Genomic DNA, 6,728 nt, shown 5'->3' on the forward strand with positions numbered 1-6,728 from the left:
ATTTACAATAGCCAAGATACAGAAACAGCCCAAGTGTCCGTCAGTAGATGAATGGGTACAGATGTTGTAGCGTGCCTCCCGTGGAATATTACTTAGCCATAAAAAGGAACGAAATCTTGCCATTTGCAATGATGTGGACGGAGCTAGAGAGCGTAATGCTGAGTGAAAGAAGCCAGTCGGAGAGAGACAAATAGCATATGATTTCACAGATGTGGAATTTAAGAAACAAAACAAAGGGAATAAAAGAGAGGGAGGGAGATGCCATGAAACAGACTCTTAACTATTAAGAACAAACAGATGGTCACCAGAGGGGAGGTGAATGGGGAGATGGGGGAAATAGGCGATGGGGATTAATGAGCGCGATGGTGATTAATGGCACTGAGTAATGAACAGGACTGTTGAATCATTATACTGAACCCCTGAAACTAATATAACACTGTTGGTTAACTATATTGGAACAAAAATTAAAAATAACTAACTAAATTTTAAAAATAATATAAATCAATATTCCAGGATGTCTTTGGTAGACACCAACGGCCTCTCTTGTTGGCCTGGACACTGCCCTCCTCTCTCCGTCCCAAGGGTTGGTCTCGGCAGTCGTGCCCCTCCAGGTATGACGGACGGGCCTGGGCACATGACCTGCACCTATCAGGATTCTGTCCCCAGGAAGTTGGAATTTGACTTCCAAATGTGAGTTTATTCTCAGCTGGTCCCTTAAATGGAAAGATGTCAAAACTTAAAAGCTACGCTGTGGCTGTTCTGGATGGAGTTGCGTCCCCCAGAAGGATTATGTTGAAATTCAAACCCCCAGCTACCTCAGAACGTGGCTTTATTTGGGAACGGGGGTCTTTGCAGGTGTAATGAGTTAAGATGGGGTCATACTGGAGTAGGGTGGGCCCTCGATGCAATACAACGGGAGACCTTTCAAGAAGAGGAGATACCCAGACATGGGGAGGAGGCCGTGTGAGTCACGGAGGCAGAGATGGGAGCGAGGCACCTTCACGGAGCACCAGAACACCGCCAGGAGCCAAAAAAGGCGAGAGAGGACTCCCCTGCAGTCTCAGAGGGAGCACTACCCTAAGGGTTCTTGATTCAGACTTCTGGCCCCCAGGACCGTGAGACCATGCCTTTCCATTGTCTTAGCGACCACCATAGCAGCCACCTTCCACCATGGGAACCCAGCAGAAGAGAGAACAAGGTAGATGAATGGAGAGATGGGGGGCGGGGGGGGCGCGCAGGGCAGGGGGAGACATGGCTCTCTTTCTCCAGTCCCTCCCTGAAGGCAGGCACATGCCCTCCCTCGGCCGGGTGGGACGGCTCCTGCCCTCACCCTACGGCTCCCTACTCCATTTAAGTCAGTTGTTACTTATAACCGTAATTTAGTACCGTGGTCAGCACAGCCTCACTCATAGTAGCAAAAATAAAAGGGAAACCAATAAAATGGCCAACAAAGAGGACCAGGGAAATCAATGGTGGTACATTCATAAGGCTCTTAAGCAGTCCATCCAAAATCGCGGCGTGGAAGCCTCTGGACCCCTGTACTTAACACACTCCCCCTCCAATAGGTGATTATCGCGGATTTGATCCCTGTCACCTGCAGGGGGCGCCCTCTTCTCCCCGCCCTCCAGGTTCCGGGGCACTGCCTCACTTCGCCGCCAGGGGGCCCCTGCGGCCATCACAGCCATCTGGCTGCGAGGAGCGCGGAGTTTGTGGTCTTCCCAGCTGGAAGGCGGACCCAGCCTCTCCAGGCCCAGTGTCCGGACAGCAGTCCTGCTAGGACGCCCTTCTGAGAAAGGTGGCCTTCCACGACGTGTGCTCTCTGTCCCAATTTGCCTGCTGCTCTTGGAGAAGCAGGCGAGATTGTTACTCCCTGCTGCCTATACCAGAGCGCTGCCCGTTTTCCAGAGGCTACTCAGTGAACTTGAGCTCCCCCGAGGTGCTCAGCTTCGTGGAACAGGCTGTACATGGGCAAGCTCCCAGAAATGCACCAGACTAAGGGTCACTCGCTTCTTTTTTCGCTAAAACAAAACACATATTAGCGGCCTAATTATGTCAGGTACCGTCCCAGGCGCCATTGCTGACCCCTGGGGGGCACTTGGCCAACAGAGAAGCACAGAACATACTAGTACATTATACTGATCCGGAGACATCCCCCCACAGGCACACACACACCAGAAGCCCAGCAGAATACCTTCTTCTTCTTCTTTTTTTTTAATGTTTATTTAATTTTGAAGGAGAAAGAAAGACAGTGTGAGCGGGGTTGGGGCAGAGAGAGAAGGAGACCCAGAATCCAACCAGGCTCCAGGCTCTGAGCTGTCAGCCCAGAGCCAGACATGGGGCTCGAACTCAAGAGCTGTGAGATCATGACCTGAACTGAAGTTGGACGCCCAACCCACTGAGCCACCCAGGCGCCCCCGGAATACCTTCTATCTGCATGTGATTATGGTGGAAAAACTCACATGGAAGAAAAGTTACCACTTTAACTTTTCCCGTACACAATTCAGTGGCAGTAAGTACATTCACATTGTTGTCCAGCCATGACCGCCAGCTGTCTCTAGAGCTGTTTCATCTTGCCAAACAAAAACTCTGTCCCCATTACACAACAGTTCCCCGTGACTCCCTCCCCAGGCTCTGGAAACTTCTTTTCTAATTTTTGTCCATATGGATTTGACTAAGGCATATACTATTTGTCCTTTTGTGTCTGGTGTATTTCATACACATAACATATTGTATATACGTTAGCATGTATGCTTTCGAGATTCATCCATATTATCGCGTGCGTCCGAATTTCACTCGTTTGTAAGGCTGAATAATATTCCGATGTATGGATGTACCACATTTTGTTTATCCATTCATCCATCCGCGGACAACGGTATAGTCTTCACTTTTTGAGTCCTAAGACTAATGCTGGAGTGAACATTGACCTGTCTAAGCCCCAGCTTTTGATTCTTTTTTTCTTCTTCAATGTTTATTTATTTTTGAGAGAGAGAGAGAGAGAGACTGTGAGCAGAGAACAGCAGAGAGAAAGGGAGACTGAGGGTCCAAAGCGGGCTCTGCAGTGACAGGCGGGAGCCCAACGTGGGGCTCGAACTCACGAACCGCGAGATCATGACCTGAGCCGAAGTGGGCCGCTGGGTGGACTGAGCCACCCAGGGGCCCCTCCATTTTTCAAATCATAGCCATCCTAGCGGGTATGAGGTGAAGAATAATCTCTGAGCTGAGTTAGTCTGGAGGAATGTGTAGAATAGTCAAGCAACCGGGCAGGAGGAAGGACATCCCCAGCGGAGCCAGCCGTACGTAGAACGTCGGGAAGGTGTGAGAGTTCTGGAAGCCAGGGGACCGAGTGGGGAAGCCAGGGATGAGGCTGGGGCGCCAGGGAGAACCAGACGTGGGGGCCACGGAGGCGGTGCCCAGGCGACCAGACTGTCCTAGAGCAGTGGGTTCCCCCAAGAGGAGAGGCAGGGTAACCTCATGGAGTGCGGTGCATGGCCTGGAGGCAGACGGACTTGGGGGGAAACTTCTACTGTTCTTATCACCTGTGTGTCCTTCGCACACATCACTCAACCTTCCTGATTCTGCCTCCTGACTGAGAACTGGGACCCAACTGTTGCTCATCACGGGATGGCGGCCAGACGGCGGTGACACGATCCATGTAAACCCGCCACCCAGGAGCGCTCCCTCGGTGGTGGCCGGGAGCGTCACGGGGGTTAATTACCATCCCAATAAAATAATAACCGTGTGCACATCTGAGTGCATGTGATGAGTCGTTAGCAGCCACCGACCAGGCCGCTCAGAGGATAGAGAGGAGAAAGCGAGGCCTCTCTCCTTCAGTGAGCTCACCATCCGCCTGCTGGACTTTGGCATCAGAGAGGCTGGGTTAGGATCTGTGGTGGCTTATATATATTTCCTGCCAAACGTTCCACTTCCCCTCCCCACGATGTTCTTCCGTAAGAGAAAGTGACACATCACTGTCACCAACTAGTGTCCCCTCAAAATTCACATGTTGAAGCCCTGACCACCACCCCTCCACCCCCGCCGCCCCACTCCGTGGGACTATATATTCGGAGATAGGGCCTTGATGGAGATAATTCAGGTCAAACAAGGTCATAAGGGTGGCGCCCTAATCCGATACAACTGGCGTCCTTACGAGGAGAGCGAGAGACACCAGTGATGTTCGTGTCCCGGGGAGGCTCCTCACCACGGGAGGACACGGTGCAACAACGGCCGTCCGCAAGGCAAGAGAGGCCTCAGGAGAAAGCGTCCGGCACCATGATCTTGGACCTCCAGCCCCCAGAACCGTGGGACCGTACGATTCTGTGGTTTAAGTGGCCCCATCTGTGGCGTTCTGTTGTGGCCGCCTGAGCAGGCTAAGACAGTCCCCGCTAGCTCAACTCCTGAGTTCCGGTTGGTTCAAATCATAGGTATGGGTGTGTGGGTAGGAGTGGGTAGGAGTGAGTGAGGAGTGCCACTTCTAAGCAGAAGATTGAAGAGCCTGTGTGGTGGGGTCGTGCCAGAGGCTCCTTTCCCCTCTGCCGTGACAACAGCAACGTCCCTATTGAGGCTGTTCCCTTACTTGGGTCCCAGAGCAAAGGTGCCATGGAGCAGAGCCGTGGCCAGCCCGCGAGAGACAGGCGGCATGGGAGAACAAACCCCTTGTTTGTACACAAGATGAGGCCTTGTGTACTACAGGATAACCTAGCCCATCCTGACCATCACCGGTGCTAAGATCCGCGGCTCTGCGAGCTTGGGTGCCTTTGTTCACCTCCCTGAGCCCCGCCTGACACATAAAAGGGTTGTGATAACACCTGCCATGTAGGGTCATTGGTTCCTTCACTCAACACATTCACTGAGTGCGACATTACACGTCAAAGGGGAATTCAGGTTGCAGAAGGAATGAAGGGCTGCTGATTAAGTTAATAGGGAGATTATCCTGAATTATTTGGATGGGCCCTTGGAATCAACAAGGGCCCTTAAAAGTGGAGGGGGGAAGCAGGAGGGAGAGAACAGAGAGATGGGACGTGAGAAGGACCCAGCCGGCCATAATCGGTGGCTTTGCAGATGGAGGAGGGGCCACAAGGCAAGGAAGGCAGGAAGTTCTAGAAGCTGGAAAGCCAAGGAAGCGGATGTGCTTCCGGAGCCTCCAGGAAGGAGCCCAGCCGGGACCAACCCTTGCCTACAGCCCAGGGAGACCTGTGTTGCACTTCTAACCTGCAGCACCAGGAGATAAGAAATTTCACATTAAGTCACTAAGGCAGAGGTAACAAAACAAAACAAAACAAAACCCTTTGACTCCCAATCTTTCCTAGGCAAGAGACAGGTTTTGGCTAGAGGAACCCCCCCCCCCAAGGAGAGATGGGTAGGAGACGAATCACCAGGGGAAGCCTCCCAAAGAGTGGAGCAGACCACAGAGTTCCTCCCAGAGAACAGAATCAGAACCTAATCGAGGGGCTGTCTTTCCTCCATGTGGGAGCCTTACGGTGTCCACCCATGAGGGATTTCAGAATTGCCCTGAACCATGCACCGCAGTGTATCTCCTACTTTTCTCCTTTCTGAAAGGTAATATTGATTACGATTCTCCTGCTCTGTCCCCACATCATATATTCTGAGTTTGGGGGTGGGAGAATAGCTCTTCTTTTCAGTTCATGAGCTCTACACCATGTGGACTCACGCCCTGACCTGGTGGGGGGGAGTCAACACTTCACCCAGACATCCAGGGCCTCGAGCTGGCTATAGTGATACACATTGGGTGGACTCCTTTGGGGAGAGACTAAATGTGTTCCACATGTGGAGAAGAAGTAAACATGGATATTTGGAGGCCAGAGCACGTACTGCAGCAGAGATTGTCTTGAACCTCACCAATGCAGTTTCTCTTCTTGGAGACAGAACACTATTTCCCAGCCTCCCTTGCAGTTAAGTTGGGGCCATTGGCTGGCTCTAGCCAATGGAATGTGAGTGGAAGGACACTACCAGGCCTGGCCAGAACTACCTGTGCAGTCTCCCTTAGTCCCACCTTGCTCCTCAGTCACTCAGGAGGAAGAACCAATCAAGGACTCTAAGGAGGTTCTAGAACTGTGCTGTCCAACAGATAGCTACTAGCTCTGTGTGGCTATTGACCACGTGAAATGTGGCCAGTCTAACTTAAGATGTGCCCTAAGTACAGAATAGACTCTGGGTTTCAAAGAATTGGCATGGGGGTGGGGGAAGGTAAAACAGCTCATTAACCATTTTTATATAATTACATGGTGAAATGGTAACATTTGGAATATTTTGGGTTAAACTATATTATTAGATTTAATCTCTTTGGTTTTACTTTTGTTAGTTTTGTTTTTACTTTTTAAAATTTTTTAATTTTAATGCCAGTTCAGTTAACATGCAATGGTATATTAGTTTAGGGTGTTCTTTTTTACCTTTTTAATGTGGCTACTAGAAATTTTCCATTTTCATATGTCGTAGCTGACATATTTCCATTGAACAATCCTGTTCTAGAACAGCGTTTCTCAGCTTGCTTTCTTTCTTTCTTTCTTTCTTTCTTTCTTTCTTTCTTTCTTTCTTTGTTTTTTCCTTATCATGCCCCTAAGGAGACTTTTTAGATATCTTTTCCTAAATTCCTCTCTCCCATGAAATTTGGAAAACACAGATACACTGTATATCCGTTTATGTATTGTGGCCCTTGTAATAGCTAAGATTTTTTCACTGCTATCCCCCAAGAACCAATTTTGCCCTCTTGG

This window comes from Lynx rufus, unplaced genomic scaffold (assembly GCF_022079265.1).
Source record: "Lynx rufus isolate CCGP_SWC_20201006 ecotype Redwood Valley unplaced genomic scaffold, mLynRuf1.p SCAF_8, whole genome shotgun sequence".
Classification (NCBI taxonomy): Eukaryota; Metazoa; Chordata; class Mammalia; order Carnivora; family Felidae; genus Lynx; species Lynx rufus.